The sequence below is a fragment of the Capricornis sumatraensis genome, chromosome X, assembly GCF_032405125.1.
Source record: "Capricornis sumatraensis isolate serow.1 chromosome X, serow.2, whole genome shotgun sequence".
Taxonomy (NCBI): Eukaryota; Metazoa; Chordata; class Mammalia; order Artiodactyla; family Bovidae; genus Capricornis; species Capricornis sumatraensis.
The window spans coordinates 33,479,338-33,505,793 of NC_091092.1; positions in this window are offsets into that span (position 1 = coordinate 33,479,338).

Below are 26,456 nucleotides of genomic sequence, written 5' to 3' on the forward strand. Positions count from 1 at the left end.
CTTGGACTGCAAGGTGATCCAACCAGTCCATCCTAAAGGAAATCAGTTCTGAATAAGCATTGGAAGGACTGGTGCTGAAGCTGAGACTCCAATACTTTGGCCACCTGATGTGAAGAACTGACTCATTAGAAAAGACCCTGATGCTGGGAAAGATTGAAGGCAGGAGGAGAAGGGGACAACAGAGGATGAGATGGTTGGATGGTATCACCGACTCAATGGACATGAGTTTCAGCAAGCTCTGGGAGTTGGTGATGGACAGGGAGGCCTGGTGTGCTGCAGTCCGTGGGGTCACAAAGAGTCAAACAACTGAGCAACTGAACTGAACTAAAGGGAGTCTGGTTCTCAGCTCTCCAAACCCTTGGAATTTCAAATATATAGAGAGATTAAGGTATGTTTTGTTTTGTTAACGAATGTCCTTAGGAAAGAGCCTAAGGGTGGGGCCTGGTTGCTAATAGAGCCTATCTAGCTAGCCCTAGAACTTTGGAACTTTGGGTTGCAACTTTCATTTCCACCCCACCCCCAAACTCCAGGGAGGGGAGGGGACCTTGAGTTTTAAATAATGGACAATAGCCAATGATTTAATTGAACATTACTATGTAATGAAGCCTCCATAAAACCCCCAAAGAAAGAGTGATCGTCTGGTTTGGTGAACTTGTGGAGATTTGGGGAGAATGGCACTCCTGGAGGGCAGGGGAATGTTCTCGCCCTTTCCTCATACCTTCTCTTGCATCTGGCTATTCCTGAGTTATATCCTTTTATAATGAAGCAGTGATCTAGTAAGTAAAATATGTCTCTGAATTCTGTGAATGGTTCTAGCAAATTAAGCAAACCTGAGGAGGTGGTCATGGGAATCTCTTATGGATAACTGACCAATCAGGCAGAAGTATATGATAACCTGAACTAGCAACTGCCTTTTGAGTTGGGGGAGGGAGTGGAAGGGCAGACAGTCTTATGGGACTGAGGCTTTTATTTATATGTGAGGAATCTGATTCTCTCTCCAGGTGGATAGTATCAGAATTGAGTTAAATTATAGGACACCCAGCTGGTGTTCTCCTCTCCCCATTGGAAACTGAGTTTCAGAATACCAAAAGAATTCCATAATGTTTCTAGAAATCATTCAATGATCACATTAGTGATACCATAGAAAGAACTAAAAGGCAGAGGAACCAGAGATCAAATTGCCAACATCCGCTGGATCATGGAAAAAGCAAGAGATTTCCAGAAAAACATCTATTCCTGCTTTATTGACTATGCCAAAGGCTTTGACTGTGTGGATCACAATAAACTGTGGAAAATTCTGAAAGAAATGGGAATACCAGACCACCTAACCTGCCTCTTGAGAAATCTGTATGCAGATCAGGAAGCAACAGTTAGAACTGGACATAGAACAACAGACTGTTTCCAAATAGGAAAAGGAGTACGTGAAGGCTGTATATTGTCACCCTGCTTATTTAACTTATATGCAGAGTACATCATGAGAAACGCTGGACTGGAAAAAAACACAAGGTGGAATCAAGATGGCCGGGAGAAATATCAGTAACCTCAGATATGCAGATGACACCACCCTTATGGTAGAAAGTGAAGAGGAGCTAAAATGCCTCTTGATGAAAGTGAAAGAGGAGAGTGAAAAAGTTGGCTTAAAGCTCAACATTCAGAAAACAAAGATCATGGCATCTGGTCCTATCACTTCATGGGAAATAGATGGGGAAACAGTGTCAGACTTTATTTTTGGGGGCTCCAAAATCACTGCAGATGGTGATGGCAGCCATGAAATTAAAAGCTGCTTACTCCTTGGAAGAAAAGTTATGAGCAACCTAGACAGCATATTCAAGAGCAGAGACATTATTTTGCCAACTAAGGTCCGTCTAGTCAAGGCTATGGTTTTTCCTGTGGTCATGTATGGATGTGAGAGTTGGACTGTGAAGAAGGCTGAGCGCCGAAGAATTGATGCTTTTGAACTGTGGTGTTGGAGAAGACTCTTGAGAGTCCCTTGGACTGCAAGGAGATCCAACCAGTCCATTCTGAAGGAGATCAGCCCTGAGATTTCTTTGGAGGGAATGATGCTAAAGCTGAAACTCCAGTACTTTGGCCACCTCATGTGAAGAGTTGACTCATTGGAAAAGACTCTGATGCTGGGAGGGATTGGGGGCAGGAGGAAAAGGGGACAGAGGATGAGATGGCTGGATGGCATCACGGAATCGATGGATATGAATCTGAGTGAACTCCGGGAGTTGGTGATGGACAGGGAGGCCTGGCATGCTGCGATTCATGGGGTTGCAAAGAGTCGGACACGACTGAGCGACTGAACTGAACTGAACTGAGGGTTTGTAGTCAGAAAGCCCAGGATTTTAATCCTAATTTCAACAGTTACTGCTTCATGACCTTGGTCAAGTTAATGAAAAATTTGGGCTGTTCATCATCTCTTATATACTGTCTGCCTCGGGTTTAGAGGGAGTGACTCCCCATGCTGTTATCTGGCCCACTGAGGTTTGAACATTTTAAATGATCATATATGCTGTGAGTTGTATTACATTTTGGTGAAATTTGGTACAGAACTAGAAAGAAATGACTTGAGACAAAGAAATGACTGTGAAAGTATGAAATTGAAAGACGCTCAGTTGTGTCCAACTCTTTTCGACCCCATGGACTATACATCCCGTGGAATTCTCCAGACCAAAATAGTAGAGTGGGTAGCCTTTCCTTCGCCAGGGGGTCTTTGCAACCCAGGGATCGAACTCAGGTCTTCTGCATTGCAGGCAGATTCTTTACCAGCTGAGCCACGAGGGAAGCCCAAGAAATGACTAAGTTGCTATTTTAAAGCCAACTAGTCATCCTGTCTACAGTATTTACCATAGGTAAAAATCGCTTCTGGTTCACATTGACTGATAGAATATATGTATGGAATTTACAATTGTGTGAATTCTAGAATTCAGAGAACCATCTCTTATATAATATCTGCCTCTAGGATTTAGAGGGAGTGACTCCCTATGCTGTTATCTGGCCCACTGAGGTTTGAACTGCAGAGGGGTGATACCCCATACCACTACATTTTGAATAGCTTGGATTTAAGAGCAGCAAGCCAGGTCACAGAACAGTCACCACAACATCCAGTGTGCCTTTCTTAGAAGTATATTTCAGAAATTGATAGGTGGCCTACAGAAATCCTGTTCTCTTAAGAAAGTTTAAATTCTTTTTTCTTTAATTTCCCAACTAAAAATAGTTCTTTGGGAAGAGCCCATTGCATAGAGAATACACTTAGCAGCAACAAGGGCTTCCCTAGTGGCTCAGTGGTAAAGAATCCTCCTGCCAATGCAGAAGACTGCACATTTGATCCCTGAGTCAGGAAGATCCCCTAGAGAAGGGAATGGCTACCCACTCTAGTATTCTTGCCTGGAGAATCCCGTGGACAGGGGAGCCTGGTGGGCTATAGTCCAAGGCGTCACAAAAGAGTCGGGCACAACTGAGTGACGTTAGTAATCTCCTGGACTGTAGCCCACCAGTCTCCTCTGGCCATGGGATTCTCCAGGCAAGAATACTGGAGTGAGCAGCCATTCCTTTCTCCAGGGAATATTTCCATCCAGGGATTGAACCTGGGTCTCCTGCATTGCAGGCAGATTCTTTACCATCTGAGCCACCAGAGAAGTCCCAGAAAACAACAAGCAACAAGAATATTCCAAGGTTCTTATTTATACAGGGATGGGAAAAACCAATAGAAGGTTCTAGGTAGCTTTCATCATTATAATATGCAGTATATATAGATTCTACATATGTTAGTCAGACACAAGATATTCTGCAGGAATCCCGAGGTGTAACCTAATACACAACTACAAAATCAAACTCCAGTAACATCCCTATAATTCTTACTAGCTCTAGGAAAATGGGAAGAAGCCCTCCAGAAAATTATTTCCTTTCATGTAAATTCTTTTAGTGAACAACACTGAATCATAAAGAATGTTCTGCCTTTTGTTTGCTAGTTGTTTTTATAATTTGATCTGTGATTCACATATTTAATTCTGTTCCATACATGTAGTTCCTTATTATTTTCTCGTGGTGCTTTAGTCAGAACCCATATTAACTTGTGGTTTCCTTGGTTCACAAATTACTACTTCTCTGGGGCACTTTACCCCCATATTACATCATAGAATTACACTTTACCCCAAAATTGGTTTTTGTAGCACCTACATTCTTTGAAATCACACCTACTATTGGGTTTTACTTTCCTGAAGAATATTTCCTTTCTTATGACTAGTTTTGTTGCAGAAACCAGTAATCAAGAAACCATGCACCACACTTGGAGAGTTGGAGAACTCAGGTTTATTACACTGGCAGGCCCAGAGGAGTTAACACTCTGAGTTCTGAGTGCCAAACAAAGGGGTTATAGAGTTTTTATAGACAGACTATGGTGGGCAACTCTAGCTGTTAATAGGCTGGTTTAAACTAAGGGATTTTACATGCACAGGAATAGCAGTCAAGATGGGGAGGGGGGTACCTGACCTTTATAAGGACAGGCATGATTAAGCAGGTTTGCAGGGGCTGGGCAGTTGCAAGAGCAGGACAAGGGTGAGTGAGATAAGCTCCCGTTCCTAGTATCGTAAGTCCCCACTTTCTGAGACCACATGACCTGTGTGATCCAACTTTGCAAGGTGTAAGCTGAGTTATAGAGGCAGAACAAGCAGGAGGTTAGGTAAAATTTTAACTTTTCCTCTTCATTTCCTCTCTTGACGCTTCTATCACTCATTGTGGAAAGCATCATCTCATGTTTTGGTAGGACATTCAGAGCTCCCCATTGTTTAGGAGGCTATATTGAGCTATTACCATTTGTAACTTTATGGATTCAATCTAAGAGGTTATGAACTGGGTAATTGCATTGAGTATACAAGGGCCAAACAAGAGCACTGCAAAGAGCATGAAGAGAGGTCCCGTTAAAGGGAAAAGCCGTGATATTCAGCTCCAGATAATGTTACAGTTACCTCAGGAATTAGCTAGTTTCTCTCTCCTTTTTATGATTTGTTCCCGTAGCTGCTGGGCCATTTCCCTGACTATTTCTGATTGGTTTACATAAAAGCAGCCTTCTTCATTCAAGAAAAGGCATAGTTCTTCAGCTGTCAGTAGGTCTGCTGCTGCTGCTGCTGCTAAGTCGCTTCAGTTGTGTCCGACTCTGTGCAACCCCAGAGAGGGCAGCCCACCAGGCTCCCCCGTCAGTAGGCCTAGCCCTCCCCTATTCTGTAAAACCATCTCAGCCAGCGAGTCTGTTTGGTCCTATAATGAAGAGCACAGCAATATCGATTAGGAATAGAGGCCAGGGTTGACAATAAAAATCTGTCAATATTTTGATAGCTGGTTCTCAAGCTCCTGCTGTGCATTGATCAGCCAGCTGCCAGAGTTTGGCTGGGGCAAGGCTGAAGAATCCTTAGGTTTCTTCTGTGCATTGACTAGTCACCTTCCAGAGTGACCAGAGCAGGACCCAGCATCCTTTGTAGGTGAGGGCCTTGTCTTTGGAACCAGACCTTGAGGATATTTTTGGGTTCCCGAACTGCTTTCCAGGCGTTCTCATCACAGGAAGTCACTGCCTTCTTGACTCTGGTGTGGTGGATCCAAGGGATGACACCTATAATTCTAACAGCAGAAGGGGTTGCCAGGATGACCGTGTGAGGGCCTGTCCAAACTGACTGAAGTGTTTTTTTTTTTTTTCCTAATCTTTAACCCGTACCTCATCTCCTGGTTGATAGGGATGAACCCAATTGCCCAAAGGAATTGGTGTCCTTTCTAAGGCTATATGGCTGAAGACTTTTCCCAGAGCTTGGAGGTGTTGGGACATCTCCAGGTCAACTAGTTGTTGATGGTTTCCCTTGAGCTTTTCTATCACTGGAGGTGGTCTCTGTGTAAGATCTCAAAGGGAGAATAGCCTGAGGACCTCAGAGTGCATTTACAGAGGGAGGTGAGAGTCCTCAGAATGATAAGGCAGCTTATACTAGCATTGTCTTGGTGTTGGCTGGGGGATATTTTTGTTGTACTGCTGCTGCTAAGCCGCTTCAGTCGTGTCCAACTCTGTGACCCCATAGACAGCTGCCCACCAGGCTCCCTCGTCCCTGGGGTTCTCCAGGCAAGAACACTGGAGTGGGTTGCCATTTCCTTCTCCAACGCATGAAAGTGAAAAGTGAAAGTGAAGTTGCTCAGTCGTGTCTGACTCTTCGCAACCCATGGACTGCAGCCTTCCAGGCTCCTCCATCCATGGGATTTTCCAGGCAAGAGTACTGGAATGGGGTGACATTGCCTTCTCTGCTTGTTGTACTACTACTTGGATAAACAAACTTAACAAGAAAGTTAAAGATATATGGCCCAAAGATTAACGGAGGAAAGCTGCTGAGGGGCTAGCCAGGAGAACGAGGTCCAGACATTGATTTGTGACATGAGTGTTTCCTAGGTATGAGAAGATGGAAGAATTTGGACTCATAAAAATATTTACGTGAAAACATCTATCTGAAGGCCTGTTTTTTTGTTTTTGTTTTTCCCAGAGCACAGAGTGCTTTATTTCTTGTCTCCACCCTGAACTCCTTTCAAGGGGGTGTTGAAGGTCAGCATGTTGTAGTGCTCATGATTTAATCTTTGTAGAGGCAGCTGGCAAGGGCCAACTTCCAGTCAGCAGGGCCCCTTCACAGTCACATATTTGACCATGTTTTGGCGGCATTTCATGGTACTTGTGTCCCATAGTGCTGGGAAGGCTCATTCCCAGGTCTAACAAAGATTTCATTGACAGTCCACTCAGTGTGTTTTCACTAGACCAGGCCTTGTAAATAGCAAAAGTCTTTGGACCATACCTGTCTTACTAGCCTCTTGGTCCAGGAAAATATTTCCTCTTGTTGCTTCTTCCCATATCTAGATTTACATTATTACAATTATTGATCTCATATGGGACTTTATATCAGCATTTTATCACAGGCTCAGTTACACATTCGGTAATGTAAGAAATAATCTTCTGAACAAGCTGCATAGAAAATTATATACCTAGCAGTTATTAGTAAGGTCACAAGCAAGAATTTAAGTCAAGAACTTTCATTGGGTATAGCCTGGTATACCCCAGGTCATCTGACTCAGTTAAATGATTATAGCCAATTGTTCATCTCCTGGTTGTACATCATGGAACATCTGAGCTTTATCTAAAGATTGGTTACTGAGATAAGCTTTAGAAACAATCTTAGAGTATCCTTTTTATAACTTAATTAAAGCTTTTAGCAATATAACATAACAAGGAACTATCTCAGAAGTGAGTCTTAGTAAGCACAGACCTTAATTAACAAAACTAGAATTTAATATTTAGTGAAGCATAATTTTTTGGGGGGTGGGGGAATTCATTGTGAGGGCATTGACATAGCCAGGGAAGCCTTTAACCCATCAAATGAAAATGAGGTCTGTCAGGGAGCCAGGAAAAGCCAAGCAGCCGTCTTGGATTTCCCATAGCCTTGGCTCTTTGATTTTTAGCTGCTGTTTATCCATTTTTAATTTCCTGAGTCAGGAGCAGACTATTGCCATGTTTTAAGGACATCAGGATAGCAAAAGTCTTACCGTGAGGGGTTATTTTGTGTAGAAGCAGAATGAGCTTTGTCTACATGTGCCATGTACCATAATCTTAAATAATGATTATTTACTTTACCAAAGTAACAAAAAGACTTTAAAAACAAATATAAATCACTTAAAGGCAAAGAAACTCATAATCTGTTACTGAAAGCTAGGTTGGTCATAACTTTCCTTCCAAGGAATAAGTGTGTTTTAATTTCTTGGCTGCAATCACCATCTGCAGTGATTTTGGAGCCCAGAAAAATAAAATCAGCCACTGTTTCCACTGTTTCCCCATATATTTGCCATGAAGTGATGGGACCAGATGCCATGATCTTAGTTTTCTGAATGTTGAGTTTTAAGCCAACTTCTTCATTCTCCTCTTTCACTTTCATCAAGAGGCTCTTTAGTTCTTCACTTTCTGCCATAAGGGTGGTGTCATCTGCATACCTGAGGTTATTGATATTTCTCATGGCAATCTTGATTCCACTTTGTGCTTTCTCCAGCCCAGTGTTTCTCATGATGTACTCTGCATATAAGTTAAATAATCAGGGTGACAATATACAGCCTTGACGTACTCGTGGTCTTGTTTTTGTTGACTGTATAGAGCTTCTCCATCTGTGGCTGCATAGAATATAATCAATCTAATTTCGGTGTTGACCATCTGGTGATGTCTTCTCTTGTGTTGTTGGAAGAGGGTGTTTGCTATGACCAGTGCGTTCTCTTGGCAGAACTGTATTAGCCTTTGTCCTGCTTCATTCTGTACTCCAAGGCCGAATTTGCCTGTTACTCCAGGTGTTTCTTGACTTCCTACTTTTGCATTCCAGTCCCCTATAATGAAAAGGACATCTTTTTTGAGTGTTAGTTCTAAAAGGTCTTGTAGGTCTTCATAGAACTGTTCAACTTCAGCTTCTTCAGCATTACTGTTTGGGGCATAGACTTGGATTACCATGATATGGAATGGTTTGCCTTGGAAACGAACAGAGATCATTCTGTCATTTTGAGATTGCATCCAAGTACTGCATTCGGACTCTTTTGTTGACTATAATGGCTACTCCATTTCTTCTAAGGGATTCCTTCCCACAGTAGTAGATATAATGGTCATCTGAGTTAAATTCACCCATTCCAGTCCATCTTAGTTCGCCGATTCCTAGAATGTCGATGTTCAGTCTTGCCATCTCCTGTTTGACCACTTTCAATTTGCCTTGATTCATGGACCTAACATTCCAGGATCTTCTGCAATATTGCTCTTTACAGCATCAGACCTTGCTTCTATCACCAGTCCCATCCACAGCTCGGTGTTGTTTTTGCTTTGGCTCCATCCCTTCATTCTTTCTGGAGTTATTTCTCCACTGATCTCCAGTAGCATATTAGGCACCTACTGACCTGGGGAGTTCATCTTTCCGTGTCCTATCTTTTTGCCTTTTCATACTGTTCATGGAGTTCTCAAGGCAAGAATACTGAAGTGGCTTGCCATTCCCTTCTCCAGTGGACCACATTCTGTGAGACCTCTCTACCACAAACCATCGGTCTTGGGTGGCCCCACATGGCATGGCTTATTTTCATTGAGACAAGACAGTAGGATCATATAAGTTACTGTGAAATAATATTTCCTTAGCCAAAGTTAACAAAAAATTTCAAAGGTAAATATAGAACAGATCAATTAAGAGGTAAAGAAACTTTATTATTAAAAGCAGTTCAACATCTGAGGAAAGTATGTCTTCTTAACAGAGAGAAAGGCTGAATTAAAGTTTTTCACTAGCTTACTTGAAACTCATTTACGTAAACTTAATTAAATTTATTTTAAACTTAGTCAGTCCTAACCATCCACAAAACTTTTTTCAGGGTTACTTTCCACAAACCTTCTAATCACTTTTTGTAACAGTCAACTGTAAGTCAGACCTACTTTCTTTTCCCTTTATAAAATTAATTTTATTTTTTATATCTTCTTTATTAAAAACATACATCCTACTTCCTTATTAGATTAGCAAACAAACATTAATACTAGATATTTAATATTGAATATTTCCCAGTTTATGTGAATCTGAAATTTATTCAGGTTAATTTTTCTTGTATTTATAAATGTTTGATTTGTAAGCACTTACTTTCTCCAGTCCCATCACTTCATGGCAAATAGATGGGGAACCAGTGGAAACAGTGGCCGATTTTATTTATCTGGGCCCCAAAATCACTGCAGATGGTGATTGCCGCCATGAAATTAAAAGACACTTACTCCTTGGAAGGAAAGTTATGACCACCCTAGAAAGCATATTCAAAAGCAGACATTACTTTGCCAACAAAGGTCCATCTAGTCAAGGCTAAAGTTTTTCCAGTGGTCATGTATGGATGTGAGAGTTGGACTATAAAGAAAGCTGAGCACAGAAGAATTGATGCTTTTGAATTGTGGTGTTGGAGAAGACTCCTGAGAGTCCCCTGGACTGCAAGGAGTTCCAACCAGTCCATCCTAAAGGAGATCAGTCCTGGGTGTTCACTGGAAGGACTGATGTTGAAGCTGAAACTCCAATACTTTGGCCACCTGATACAGAGAGCTGACTCATTTGAAAAGACCCTGATCCTGGGAAAGATTGAGGGCAGGAGGAGAAGGGGACTACAGAGGATGAGATGGTTGGATGGCATCACCGACTCAATGGATGTGGGTTTGGGTGGACTCCGGGAGTTGGTGATGGACAGGGAGGCCTGGTGTGCTGTGGTTCATGGGGTCGCAATGAGTTGGACACGACTGAGCGACTGAACAGAACTGAACTTTCTTTAGGCCAATTAAATTAGAACTCATTTACAATTTTAATAATATTATCAAAAAAACCCTGATATACATAAATACAGACAGACAGAGATCTTATAGTTTTCTGTTTGAGATTTAACATATCTCTTTGACCCCCCTTTTTTTTTCTTTGCTTGGAGTTCTAATTTGCCCAAAGCTGAGATCTCAGGCAAAGTTGGCTATATATTTCAAGGACATGGAAAGGGTTAACTTCAAGCTTTTTCCTAGACAGGTCTTTTAACAAGCCAGTTGTTATTAACTGCTTATGCAAAAAGAATTGGTTTTGCAGTTTCCAAAAAGAAAAAAAATTCTCTCATTCTATTCAATCAGCAGTCATGCACTTAGTCATTCAGAGGCTATCAAAATGTTTCCCTTCTCCCAAGAACCCAGGTTTCCTTAACTGTTGCTCCTTTCCCGGGAGCTCCAAGGAGATTATCCATCACAATGCCTCCCTTCTCCTGAGTCCCCAGTTCTCCCTATCTGATGCTCCTTTCCTGGGAGCTCCAAGTAGGTGATCAGTCTTCTCTTCTACCAGTTGGGGTAGGACCTGACTGGGGACTGGGCCCAGGGCCTTACCTAATCCTGCGGCCATTCCTGGTCAGTTGGTCTGTTCCTCCAATGAGTCCAGTTGGGATTCGGCTGTCCATAGAGTTGGAACACTGGTCTGAAAGAGAACCTGGAATACCATCAGGTGGTTTGCCTCCTTGTTCGTCTTGGGGTTCCTTCACTCCAGCCTGGCCAAGCCACCTGTCCAGTGACTCAAGGGGCTGGTGTGGTTGGAATCTTGCTGGGGCCTCCAGAAATGTTGCAAAAACCAGTAACAGAGAAACCAATCACCACACTCGGAGAGTTGGAGAACTCAGGTTTATTACGCCGGCAGGCCCAGAGAAGTTAACACTCTAAGCTCTGAGCCCTGAACAAAGGGGTTACAGAGTTTTTATAGACATACTATGGTGGGCAACCCTAGCTGTTAATAGGCTGGTTTAAAGTAAGGGGTTTCATGTGCGTGGAAACAGCAGTCAAGATCGGGAGGGGAATGCCTGACCTTTACAGGCAGGCATGATTAAGCAGGTTTGCAGGGGCCAGGCAATTGCAAAGAGCAGGACAAGGGTGAGTGAGATAAGCTCCCGATGCTAGTATTTTAAGTCCCCACTTTCTGAGACTACATGACCTATGTGATCCAACTTTGCAAGGAGCAAGCTGAGTTATAGAGGCAGAACGAGCAGGAGATTATGTAAAATTTTAACTTTTCCTCTTCAGTTTTAATGTGCCTTTAGTTTTTTACTGTTGCCATTATTGACAACATTTTGGGGAGAAATGTTAAATTAGTTCTGCAACTTTTTTGGCTGCTCTAAAGTCTACAAAGCTTTACTTGCAAAGTAATATTGGCAAACATAATAATTTTATAATGCATAAAACACTTTAATTTGACCTTTCTCCTTCCTTTTCGTGATTAAATAGCTTCCTTCTGTTGGGATCCTTAGATTGACAAGCTAGTTAAGCAAGGCATGTGTTTGTTTGGTAGATTGTCACATTCTAGTTTCATTTTGATGTGTGCTTTGATTAAAAGAATTTATATACAGGGGTGGGACATGCTTTCAGCAGTTGGTAGGGATTATTCAAACATGTTTTCCCTTACTTTTATGTGGATGTCTTTCTTTCCAGAACATCACTTTGGCAGATAATGGTGTAAGTATCCCAAGGTAAAGGAAAAAAAAAAAGTTGTAACTATCCTTTGTCCCAATTACCACAAAATCATCATCCATTTGTCCCGTTAAAAATACTACTCATGGTTTAAATTATCAGTCAGTCAGTTCAGTCGCTCAGTCATGTACGACTCTTTGCAACCTCATGGACTGCAGCACAGCAGGTTTCTCTGTCCTTCACCAACTCTCGGAGCTTGCTCAAAGTCATGTCCATCAAGTCGGTGATGCCATCCAACCGTCTCATCCCGTGTCATCCCCTTCTCCTCCTGCCTTCCGTCTTTCCCAGCATCAGGGTCTTTTCCAATGAGTCTGTTCATTACATTAGGTTAAAATTATAGGTCTACATTAGATGCAAAGAAAACACTTTTTTCATCCAGCTCTCCTGACCCCTAGATGACCTTCTTGGTATTCTGTTTACCTAGGGGCAGGTTTCTGGCCACCTGTCTTTATGCTCCCCCATGGATCAATTCTCCTGACATCCTGGTGTCATTTGCTTAACACACTCCACTTACATGGTCTCCTATACTACAATAGGCTATACTACAATTAAACATTTGCAAACTTAGCTGATCTCTTAGCATTTCTTTTATAAAACAATCTTTTTATCCCTCCAAAGTAAGCTTTTTTTCCCATTCCTCTGAATAGCTGTCTCCAGTCATGTCTTCCTCTCAGTAGATGATTAGGTTTTCTAATTTCACTAAAATGCAGGTTATCAAGCATGAACGCTCTCAACTTTCCTCACCTCTGTCTTCAAAATATGCTTTAAAATAGGCTTAAAAGTACGGGGAGGGAGGAGGAAGGGGGGTTCAGGATGGGGAACATGTGTATACCTGTGGTGGATTCATGTTGGTGTATGGCAAAATCAATACAATATTGTAAAGTAATTAACCTCCAATTAAAATTAATAAATTTATTTAATAAAAAAAGTATGCTTAAATCATTTTTCCTCTTTCCCTTTTGTTTGTGAGTAACAAACCTGTGCCAGTGTTTTCTTTTCTGTCCTTTTGCTTTCTACTTTCTTCCTGGGTTTCCCTGGTGGCTCAGATGGTGAAGAATCTGCCAGACTATTGTCATCTGTTATCTTCTAACTATCATTGTCTCCAGTCTTATCCCACAGCCCACTGATACATTCTCTTCAGTATAGCCAGAGCAATTTACCAACTGAGCCATGTCACTTTTCTGTTTCCAATTCTTTGTTACCTGAAGATTAATATCTAAAATACTTGACACAGTGAACAAGATCCTTCCTAATCTGGCATGCTATAGTCTCATTTGCCACCATTCTATTTATTACAGTCATAGTCACTGTTTCTGAACTGTAAAACATAATTTTATATCTTTGTGTTTTGCTCATGAAGCTATCTTTTATTGCATTTATCTACAATGTCTTACCCATCTTCGGGACATAGTAAGTTCCTACTCATTTTGCAAGACCAAGTTGAAATATTGCCTCTATGTGAAGTCTTTTCAAGTCTAACTCTAAGCAGCATTCAATTTCTATATATTAACATGGCCCTCTTTGCATATTTCTATACAGTGTCTCCACACTGCCTTCAATTATGTGTTTATGTGCCTTTATATCGTTTATAGACTGGTGAGCATCGTGTCCTAATCATGTTTGTTTCTCAAGCTTCTAGCATAGTGCCTGGCATGCATTGGACACTCTGTATTGCTGAATGAGCAAGTAGAAGAATTACAAGTGAGCGGAACAGGTTTCATTTTGGAAAGTCTAGAATAACTTGATGCCTCAAACTCTAGAAACTTGAAAAGATAACATTACAACAAAATTGTCAAAGTTCGAGATGCCACGTATAGTGGCAGAGATAACTATGGGATTGCTAAAGATGTATAAAAGCTGAGGCATACATGTTGGTGGGGGAGTAGGGATGCAGGGATAGAAAGAGAAGTAGGGAGGCAGAATGAGTGGCCAACAATGGTGGATCTCCTCTTCATCCCATGACTTCCGTACACACTTCTATATTTTCTGTTTGGCTTGTCCTGTAATCCTCTTAGATGAATATTGGAAGTCACTATCTTTCACTTCTCTCCAGGAATACTTTCCCAAAGGGTCATGTTTACCACTTGACTGTGGTGCCCTTGAATGTTCTTCTTTGTGCTTTTCTATGGTAGAAATACCAAAAGGAGGATGGTTCAACTTACTCCCTTCCTTACCTGCTATGGCTTTATCCCATAGAGCACGCCCAATATTTTTAGTGAGTTCTGTCTCAAAAGACTCTAGATAGATCCGATAGCCCACTAAGAGACATAACATGAGATTAAACTATGAGCTTCTAAACAAATGTGTTGAAAGACTGCCCTATTTATTCATTTATTTATTAATTCAACAGTCAGATTGAGTACCTACTGTGTGCCATATCACAGACGATTCAGAAACACATTCATCATGCCCTATGGGGATGTCATATCCTCACATCCTTTAAGATGATGCATTCCTCTTGCTTTTTAATTTTTAAATAGTTTTTTAGAGTTTATTTACCAGTCATGTATAAGGGTAATTAAAGTTTCTGCTGCTGCTGTTTAGTCGCTAAGTTGTGTCTGACTCTTTGAGACCCCATTGGACTGTAGCCCCCAGACTTCTCTGTCCATGGGATTTCCCAAGCAAGAATACTGGAGTGGGTTGCTATTTCCTTCTCCCAGGGATCTTCCTGACACTGGGATCAAACACACATCTCCTCCTTGGAAGGTGGATTCTTTACCTAAGTGGTACTAATTGTTAGACCCAACAATCTTAAAAAGTATCTGAGTGCAGGTAACCTCAGGTAAAGTTTGACAAAAGTCTTACAATGTAATTGATAAAATCCTAATAGGAGGATCTTTGTGCAAATGACCCTGATAATTTATGAACCTTCTCTGAAGATCTTTATAAAAGATCAACACCCCCGTAAAATGTTACAGACAGTAATAAACTTGGATCGGTTGATCTTTTTGAGGTCCTTTGAGCCCTAAGATCCTATGGTTAGAATCCATGTTTGATATTATAGATTCTAGGACAAACCTCTACTCAGCTCTCTGATCCCTTTTTGGCATCCCATTAAGGAAACCAAACAGTCTTTGGACTAATTTAAAGTACAGTGAACCCTCTTGTCATCACTGGTGATGGGGAAGGACTGTTTTATATCAAGATTTTAGTGTGTTTAGGTATTTTTGAAGTTATGATTTCATTCATATTGTAACTTATCCTATTGTAATGAGCAATGTTATGACATTGACATTTATACACAGTGGACTTGATGTTAGGAAAAGCCTCCTTGGTCTTGTCGTTTTACCCGTTTTCCTGCAAGAGGTCTGGGAGTTGTTTTTTCCTCTTTTTTTACTATTGTCTGCCTGCGTGCTCAGTCATGTCTGACTCTTTGTGACCCCATGGATTGTAGCCTGCCAGGTTCCTCTGTCCATGGGATCTTCTAGGCAAGAGTACCAGAGTGGGTTTCCATTTCCTCCTCCAGGGAATCTTCCCTACCCAGGGATCAAACCTGGGTCTCCTGTGCCTCGTGCATGGTAGGCAGATTCTTTACCGCTGAGCCATCTGGGATAATCTTCTAATTTTTCTGATGTCTGCAGTTTTATAAAATAAAGTTTATTTACAACAGTTTTAGGTTTACAGAAAAATTAAGCAGATAGTTTAGAGATTTGCCATTATGCCCCCCTTCACACCCCACACAGAATTTCCCCTCTTATTAACATCTAGCATTATTACAGTACATTTGTTATACTTAGTGAACTTATATTGATTAATTAACTGAGGGGAATAGTTTATTCAGATTTCTTTACTTTTTACCTGATGTCACTTTTCTGTTCCAGGATCCCATCCATGTTACCACACGACAGTTACTTGTCATATCTCCCTAGACTCCTTTTGACTCTGGCAATTCCTCAGACTTTTTTTGATGATTTGAACAGTTTTAAGGCATATAGGTCATGTATTTTGTAGGATGGCTTTTTATTGGAATATGTAATATGTTTTCCTCATGATTAGCCTGGGGTCATGGGTGTTTGGGAGGAAGACTACAGAGACAAATAGTTTTCTTCACAAATTATCATAGGTACATATTATCAGCAGGACTTTTTGTTGATATTTGCCTTGCATCACCTGACTCTGATAGTGTTTGTTAGGGTTTTTCACTGTAAACTCATGCTTTCCCCCCTTTCTATAGTATACTTTCAGGAAGAAAATCATTATGTGCAGTCCACACTTACTGAGTAGAGTTAGAGTCCACTTCCCTGAAGACAGAATATCACCACAAGTTATTTGGGGAACTGCACAGGATATCTGTCTCTTCTCTCTCATTCATTTATGTAATTTATTCTTTTTAGTTTTGATTTTTTTTTAACTTTTGGTTGTGCTGAGGCTTTGTTAGTGCACGCAGGCTTTGTCTAGTTGTGGCGAGTGGGGGCTACTCTCTAGTAGCGGTGCGTGGCTTCTCATAGTTGTGGCCTGGGGAGTTGGTGGGCAGCATGTGGGATCTTCCTGGAGCGGGGAATGAACCTGTTTCTCCTGCATTGGCAGGCAGATTCTCAACCACTGGACCACCAGGGAAGTTTATGCATTCATTTATGTATTCAGTCATTCATTTATATCAGTGTGGACTCAGGAATATTTAGTTTATACTTTAGGTCCAATACTATTTGTTGTTGTTGTTGTTCACATTGCTCCAACTTTGGAGCTCTTTCACTTGGTTTCTTGATGCTCTAACATACCCCCATCAGTGTAGGTTGTGTTTTTTTTTTTTGTATGTACTTATGTTTTGGAACAAAGGGATGCTCCTGTTTTTTATTTCCGTTTCATTTTGTACATTCATCTCTTTGCTTTTAATCTTAGTGATTTTTGTAGAAGTTGCTAGAGGATCACAGATGACCAGAACAAACTGATTAATGGTTTAGAAACGTAGAATGACCTTACGCTTTTACTAGTCTCTCATCTGTGACTTCAGATGGCAGTTAATAAGAATATTTTCATGCTTTATATTGATTTCCCCAAAATTTAAACTGTTTTCTATACTAGTAACCTGGAATTTGTGTGTGAAATCATTCATAAATTTACAAAGCCTTCTGTGAATTTTAAATTCACTGAATCAGCCTTAGTCTTTACAAAAAAGTAGCTAATATGTTTGTGCTCAGACATCATAGGCATTAGTTATAATTAATGAGTTAGAAGAAAACATTTTTCTGTATGAAATATTGAAATATGATATATTATCTAAATAATTGAAATGGCTATGTAGATTGATTATGCCCTAATAGTAATTTTAAGGGAGATAATGGACATTGAATATGATAAATAAGACAGTGATTCTCAGGGGAAAAAAACATAGTTTACATATATTGCCTATGTATACAGATATTGTGATTTACACATAAGTGACATTAGAGATGCTCAGTCTTCTCTCATAAGGCCTGTCAGCATTTTCATTGTAAACTTGCTTTTCAAGGGCATATAACATCTCTTCTAAAATTTCATTTGGGATTTAAACTTCCAAACACAATTGCAGACTGTGAAAATTTCTTTTGATAATTTAATCAGAATCATTGTTTTTGTCCCAGTGCTTTGACTTGGGGAGAGCTACTTTCTTCCTGTGTCTTGATGAATGGTTGCTCTCTCATCTGAGAATGATGACTGTTGAATGAGAATGTGGCCTTAAATTCTCTGAGTTTGATGGGGCTGTGTAACATCATAACTCTTTGATTCTACAAAAGGCAACTTCAAGCAGAGAACATGTTTCCTAAATGACAATGTTCTTTTTCTTAAATAGCCTATTAATGAAGTCCCTTTGGGCTGTGCTATACTCCTCTGTTGACTTCTCTGCAATAACCAGTTAGAAATTATAAATATGAAAAAAGAGTTTATTGGCAATACTTAAAATATCTTCAAATTCTAAGGATGAATTAACAAGAAAAATATAAAACCTATATTTTCTTCAAAATTACTAAAATTTCTAGAGAAACATAAAGTAAAATTTGATTAAAGTGAGAGATGCATCATGTTCTTTGCTAGGATATCTGAATTACTAAAACATGCCAAGTTTTCCAGTTTAATTGATTCCAGTTCAGTTCAGTTCATTCACTCAGTCATGTCCGACTCTTTGCAACCCCATGGACCGCAGCACCACAGGCCTCCCTTTACATCACCAACTGCCGGACTCTACCCAAACCCATGTCCATTGAGTCGGTAATGCCATCTAGCCATCTCATATTCTGTCATCCCCTTCTCCTCCTGCCCTCAATCTTTCCCAGCATCAGGATCTTTTCAAATGAGTCAGCTCTTTGCATCAGGTGGCCAAAGTACTGCAGTTTCAGCTTCAACATCAGTCCTTCCAATGAATACCCAGGACTGATCTCCTTTAGGATGGACTGGTTGATCTCCTTGTAGTCCAAGGGACTCTCAAGAGTCTTCTCCAACACCACAGTCCAAAAGCATCAATTCTTCTGTGCTCAGCTTTCTCTATAGTCCAACTCTCACATCCATATATGACCATTGGAAAAACCATAGCCTTCACTAGACAGACCTTTGTTGACAAAGTAATGTCTCAGCTTTTTAATATGCTGTCTAGGTTGGTCATAACTTTCCTTCCAAGGAGTAAGCATCTTTTAATTTCATGGCTGCAATCACCATCTGCAGTTATTTTGGGGCCCAGAAAAATAAAGTCAGCCACTGTTTCCCCATCTATTTGCCATGAAGTGATGGGACCAGATGCCATGATCTTAGTTTTCTGAATGTTGAGCTTTAAGCCAACTTTTTCACTCTCCTCTTTCACTTTCATCAAGAGGCTTTTTAGTTCCTCTTCACTTTCTGCCATAAGGGTGGTGTCATCTGCATATCTGAGGTTATTGAGATTTCTCCCAGCAGTCTTGATTCCAGCTTGTGCTTCCACCAGCCCAGTGTTTCTCATGATGTACCCTGCATTTAAGTTAAATAAGCAGGGTGACAATACACAGCCTTGACACACTCCTTTTTCCTATTTGGAACCCATCTGTTTTTCCATGTCCAGTTCTAACTGTTGCTTCCTGACCTGCATACAGATTTCTCAAGAGGCAGGTCGGGTGGTGTGGTATTCCATCACTTTCAGAATTTTCCACAGTTTACTGTGATCCACACAGTCAAAGGCTTTGGCATAGTCAATAAAGCAGAAGCAGATGTTCTTCTAGAACTCTCTTGCTTTTTCGATGATCCTGCGGATGTTGGCAATTTGATCTCTGGTTCCTCTGCCTTTTCTAAAACCAGCTTGAACATCAGGAAGTTCATGGTTCACATATTGCTGAAGCCTGGCTTGGAGAATTTTGAGCATTAGTTTACTAGCGTGTGAGATGAGTGCAATTGTTCAGTAGTTTGAGCATTCTTTGGCATTGCCTTTCTTTGGGATTGGAATGAAAACTGACCTTTTCCAGTCCTGTGGTCATTGCTGAGTTTTCCAAATTTGCTGGCATATTGAGTGTAGTACTTTCACAGCATCATCTTTCAGGATTTGAAATAGCTCAACTGGAATTTCAACACCTCCACAAGTTTTATTCATATTGATGCTTCGTAAGGCTCACTTGACTTCACATTCCAGGATGTCTGGCTCTAAGTGAGTGTGAGTGTTCATACCATCATGATTATCTTGGTCGTGAAGATCTTTTTTGTATAGTTCTTTTTTTGTATTCTTGATTTAGGAAATTAAAACTTAATTTATGCTTCATATAAATTCAACATAAATTTCTGTTTACTTATTGACAATGATTCTAAAGTTCACTTTGGAAGAATAAAGATTTTAATAGTTAAAAATGCATTTAAAATATCAATAAAAGATACTAAGATGTATCACCAAGTTATAATATTTATTAGTATGGTAAGGTTATAAGAATGAAAGGGTGAATAAAATGAAACAGATAGCTTTGAAAAAGTACCATGCTTATGATTATAAAAGCCATGAACAATGGGATAAAGAATAATTCAATAAATAGTTCTTTGAAAATTAGCCATTTGAGAGGTGAAGGAGTTTACCATAAAACCTCAGACTAGAGCCCCACTTCACATTAGATGCCTAAATAACTTTTTGAAACATTTGAGTTAAATGTTGTAAAAGTTTAAAACTGAAAACAAGTAGAGTTGGCTATTTAATTTTATGATGAAGAGCAATCCCAGAAGAAGGGCTTTGGATTTAAATCTATAAGAAACAATATTTGTTCATAAAAAATACAATTAACAACATGAAAAGGCAACTCATAAACATGCAAAATAAGTGCAATGCATATGACACAGGTCTAATATGTATAATAGATAAATATCTCTTATAAGTCTTAATAAAAAAGTGAATACTCCTATAGGAAAAAGGCAAAGATCTGAGCAGGAAATGCAAAGAAATGCACATTGACAATAAACATGTGGAAAATACAAATTAAAAGCAGATTTTTTTGCCAATAATATTCACAAAGATTAGTTCTTATGAAGTTCTGAAGACAGGCAATCTCCTGTACTTATAGAAGAGAGTAAATGTAATTTTTCTGGAAAGCAAATGGCAATATGTAAAAAAATAATAAAGAACTCAATTTCTGCTCCAAGTAGGTATATCAAAAGGTTGGCCATTCACTTGCCTAAAACTCTGTTTTCCTTACTGTTGGGTCGCCCCTCTTTCTGGTTGTTCACCCATATTTCAAATTTGTCCTCTACTATCTTTCTAGTTTGAGTGGGGAGATACCATGCTGGTCCCTCAAACAACCCTCAGTTGTTGCAAATGACTCAGCTTTGGGTTAAGACACTTAATCTAGCATGAAACAGAATGATGAATGTAGGATTGGGGGTCAGGCATACCCTAGCTTTGCTACCAGGTAGGTAGTGACTTTAGGCAAATGGCCTAACCTCTCTGAACTTTAGTTTGTTATGGATAAAAGATAAAATATGTATGAAACAGTTCATTGCCTGGAATATAGCAGGCAATTAAAATGGTCACTATTGTTACTACTATTGTGTATCAGGGACTGCAGGAAACCAATGAATTTCTAAAGAAATTATTGAAGTTTTTAGGAAAAGGTACTTTATTGTTACTATTAATATCTAGTGCTACCAGAAGGACAGAATATGAACTGAGCTGCCAGTCTAAGTACTTAAGATATAAAGGAAAGAAGTAGCTCTCAGGAAATGTTCTAAGCAAGTGACTCTTAGAGACTTCATCCATTTCTTCCATTTCTCTATTCCCAGCACCAAGCACAGATCCAGAATCGAGAATCTAGGCTAACAGAGCAAAAGGACATGGCCTGAGTGGCCTATTTTCTGAACATTAAATTGGGATACATGGTCTGACCAAAGATTTTTTTTTAATACATGAATGTATTCGTGATGACAATCTAAAGAGATACATACGTCATATGTCCTTTAATAAATTACCATTATTGGAAATAATAAAATTCTCTCAAATCATAGCTGTCCTAAAAACTTGGAAGCATATGGTTGCCATGGTTTTTGGGATCTTTTAAAATATGAGAATTCTGAAGGACTTTCAAAAGATTCGGTATTCTCACAGATTATGCATGTGTGCGCACATACACACACAGACATTTATTTGTTGTAGGAAGTCCTATCAGGGTTTCAGACTGGTAAATTTTTCCAGAGTCATGACCCAGGCAAAAAAAGCCCAGGCAGGACATGTTCAGCTTCAGAAGTGGCAGAGGGGAGTCAGGGCCAACAGATGTAATGTTAAGCAGACTTGACTGATGAGGGTAACAGAATCTAGACAACAGGAATTCAGGAATAAAAAATGGGACTAGAAGGGAGGGTTAAGCATTTATTGGGATTGGAGCATGATAATTATGTATACTTTGTCAATAAACCAAGAAGTAGATACATTTGTTCAATGAGAAAGTTAATCTTTGCGGGAAGACCACACGAGATGTCAGGCTTTATGAAAGATGAAAAGGGGCACCTACTCATTTGGCTCGAAAAAGAATACTAGGATGAAAAGTGAAAGTGTTAGTCACTCAGTTGTGTCTGACTCTGTGACCCCATGGAATGTAGCCCGCCAGGCTCCTCTGTCCATGGGATTTTCCAGGCAAGACTACTGGAGTGAGTTGCCATGCCCTTCTCCAGGGTATCTTCCTGACCCAGGGATTGAACCTGGGTCTCCCATATTACAGGCAGACTCTTTACCAACTGAGCCACCAGGGAAGACCTACTAGGATGAGGAAGGTGTTAAAGACAAAGGTAATGTCCACCAGTGTTCATTCAGTTAGTGAATATTCTTGGTGTGCCTTCCATGTGCCAGAGAGTGTTCTAGGCACCAGGGATTCTGTGCAATAATAAAGAAGATCTTCCAAGTTCCTGCTTTCTTGGAACTTGTATTCTAATGGGAAGACAAACAGTAAATGAATAAGTACATGTAGGCATAATGTGTTAGGTATAAATGTTATAAAGAAAAGAACCCAAGACAAAGGGATAAAGAATGGTATAATGCAGTAGGAATAGATTTTGGCTATGATCGTCATCAGGGTCATCGTTATTCTTGAGGAGGTGACACTTGAACAGAAGCATGAATGAAGTACAGTCAGTAACCATTCAAAACCTAGGGGAGAAGAGACTGGCATTGAAAACGAATTGATTAAGTCAGTATGCCCTGAGATGGGGTTAAGCTTGGAGTATTAGGAGAACCGAAAGCAAGCCAGTGAGGTTGGAGCTGAGTGATTTTGAGGGAGGCAGGAACAGGTTGTGTGGGACCCTGTAGGCCACGGTGGTGAATTCACTTTATGTTTGCCAGAAAGCCATTGAAGACCTTTGAGCAGAGGAGTTATAAGATCTGATTTATGTTTTAAAATATTACCCTGGTTGCTAGCTAGAAAGAGACTTGAGGAAGGCAAGAATTGAAACAGTGAGGCCAGTGTAAAAGGTTATTGCCAGTTTTTTAGGCTCACTAGCAATACAGTGTGGAGATTCCTTAAAAAATTGCAAATAGAACTGCCTTATGACCCAGCAATCCCACTGCTGGGCATACATACCGAGGAAACCAGAATTGAAAGAGACACATGTACCCCAATGTTCATCGCAGCACTGTTTGTAATAGCCAGGACATGGAAACAACCTAGATGTCCATCAGCAGATGAATGGATAAGAAAGCTGTGGTACATATACACAATGGAGTATTACTCAGCCATTAAAAAGAATACATTTGAATCAGTTCTGATGAGATGGATGAAACTGGAGCCGATTATACAGAGTGAAGTAACCCAGAAAGAAAAACACCAATACAGTATACTAACACATATATATGGAATTTAGAAAGATGGCAATGACGACCCTGTATGCAAGACAGCAAAAAAGACACAGATGTGCATAGCGGACTTTTGGACTCAGAGGGAGAGGGAGAGGGTGGGATGATTTGGGAGAATGGCATTGAAACATGTATACTATCATGTAAGAATCGAATCGCCAGTCTATGTCCGATGCAGGATACAGCATGCTTGGGGCTGGTGCACGGGGATGACCCAGAGGGATGTTATGGGGAGGGAGGTGGGAGGGGGGTTCATGTTTGGGAATGCATGTACACCCGTGGTGTATTCATGTCAATGTATGGCAAAACCAATACAGTATTGTAAAGTAAAATAAAGTAAAAATAAAAATTTAAATAAAAAAGAAATAAATTCTCAAAGGCAAAAGAAAAAAAAAGAAAGGTTATTGCCATAGCCTAGGTGCAGGCCGATAGTGGTGTGGATAAGAGAGTGGTGAGGACTGGTTAGATTCAGAAGATGTTTTGATTACAATTTGCTGATCGCTTGGCTATGGGATAGAAGGAAAAGAGGAACCAGGCAGGGCATGAGGTTTTTAGTCTGAGTAACTGGGTAAGTAGTGGTGCTATTTACAGAGGTGGGGTTATAAAGGTGGAGAATCAAGGGACAGGTTTTGAACAACGTGAGATCTCTCTTACTTAGTGGCTGATAGGAGTAAGCAGTTGCATACATGAGTGTGAAGTTCCAGGTGTGGTCAAGATTGAAGTTACAGTTTGAGGGGTAGATACATAGTATTTAGCTGTGGGACTCAACAAGATAATCTAGGGGATGGGTACAGATAGAGAAGAGCTCCCACAGATATGCATTCCATGGAAACTGCTGTCACTGAGATTTATTTGTTCAGTGAACACGTTTTTGAGTGCTTATTTTATGTTAGACACTGTGCTAAACTCTGGAAATATAGTGGAGAACCAAATACAGCTTCTGTCTTTACAGACCTTCGAATGAAAAGCTACATGGCTGATAAAAGGATCAGGACAAAAATGTCACCCAGAAAGATAGACTAAAACATTGAGCTTTACAAAGAATAAAACAAACATAACAATTGCTAAGTCAATATGCTCCAGTTAAACCAGAAGACAGAGAAAATGAGTATTCAGGATATGTGTGGGAGTGGGAGATGGGGAAGCAGATCAGAGTCAGGCACACTTCCAGGAGTGAGGCTAAATATCTCTGGAGAACATATAGGCAAAGAAGCTTTGGATAGAAAATTTTGAACCTATGGGAAAATATCTTTCTCACTCGGTGAAGGTATGGAATAGTAGTGCATTCACATTGTGCCAGAAAAGATATCCTAGAGTCACATTAGAGAAAAGATCAGAAAGGAAGTAAGTGGTTATGAGCTTAGGTTCCAAAGTCATGTGTGGATTAAAGTGAAAAGTGTGGAAAAGTATCAAGGAAGTTGCATGGCATATAGTACACAGCGAATCAATGTTATATAATAATACTTAATCTGATGATAATAAATTTGAGAATCTTCTACGGCTGAGCTAGTATTGCTCTTCATTAGTGTGATATTTCCTCCCAACAAACTGAGGGAAGAAACTGAGTTAATTGAGGCTCATAGGTAAGTAGGTCAATGCTTGGTAAATATATCTGGGTTTGTACTTTAATTTTTTTTTTTTTTCTTAAGTTGATCCTTTCATTTGTCATTGTTTGCTGGTCAGGATCTTTTCATATGTCCCCTCTCAGTTACCTCAGAGAAATAGAAAATATTTTCTTTAACTGGGTATCTTACCATCTCTAGAGCAGTGCTTCTCAGACTTGAAGGTGCTCAGGAATCACCATGGGATTTTGTTAAAATGCAGATCTCCATTCAGTAGGTCTGGGGTGGGGCTTGAGATTCTGTAGTTCTAACAAGCTTCCAGATGATGCTCATATTGGTGCTGCTTTCCATGCGCCAAACTTTGAGTAGTGTTGAGCTAGGAAACCTACCTGGAAAACACTAGAAAACACAGGGCTGGGGCAATCAGTGATCTGAGTCTCAAATAAGTGAAGCATGCTTCACATGATTATCCCTGCTTCTCATCTCAGCCTCAGGTGGTTCTTTTATATTACAACAGTGTAAGGAGAGCATTTCATGGTGGGAAACTAGGGTTGCCAAAACAGAAAGCCTGCATGTGATCCCTTACTGCCTCCATGTTGTCCTGAAACAGATGTAAATGCACAGCTGTCAGCTACAGAGAAAGCTCCTGAGGGAAGTCTCCACGGAGCAATAAATCTTCCTTTTATCACTTTCCTCTTCATGATGTTTTCTTTTCCCAATCCCATGAAAAATCACATAATAGGGTTTTTATTGTAACCTGTTTGAATGGATAGGACAATGGAGAAATATTGCAGCCAAGAAAGTGTTCTCACAACTAAGAGAAGTTTATCTGAGAAATGTTTGTGGCAGAACATAAGCCACTATTAGAAATAAAATTTGGGCAAGATGAAAAATCATTCAAAGTAAATTGCATATTGTTTATCAGAAATACTTGCAGTATACAGAAAGATTTTCATTATGATTATTGAGATAAAAATTGTGGCTTTCAAATATATTGTTCCAATATGACCAGCATATTTTATTGCAAAAATAGTCCTTCCTCAAGAAAGGCCTCTGATAAATGGAGATTGAAATAGTATACTCTGATGCCACTGATTATCATTAGATTTCTTGGCCTTTTCTTTTTTTTATTTTTTATAATGAATTTATTTATTTTAATTGGAGGTTAATTAATTTACAATATTGTACTGGTTTTGCCATACATCAACATGAATCCGCCACAGGTATACACGTGTTCCCCATCCTGAACCCCCCTCCCTCCTCCCTCCCCTTACCATCCCACTGGGTCGTCTCAGTGCACCAGCCCCAAGCATCCAGTATCATGCATCAGATATCTTGGCCTTTTCAACATGACCCACCCTTTTAATGAGTGAAACATGGAACTTTATTTCATTACTTTAGAGGCATTTATGATCTTTGTATATTGTCCAGTCTTTGTTGTTTGAAATCATTTAGTTTTCCATCCACAGCCGTTTAGGAATTTTTTTCTGTACATGATTGATAGATATGAGAGCAGTATAGTGAAGTGTTTCAGCTCATGGCCTTTAGAGATCGATTTGAATCCTCCTGTTGGCACTTATTACCTGTGTGACATTGGAGAATC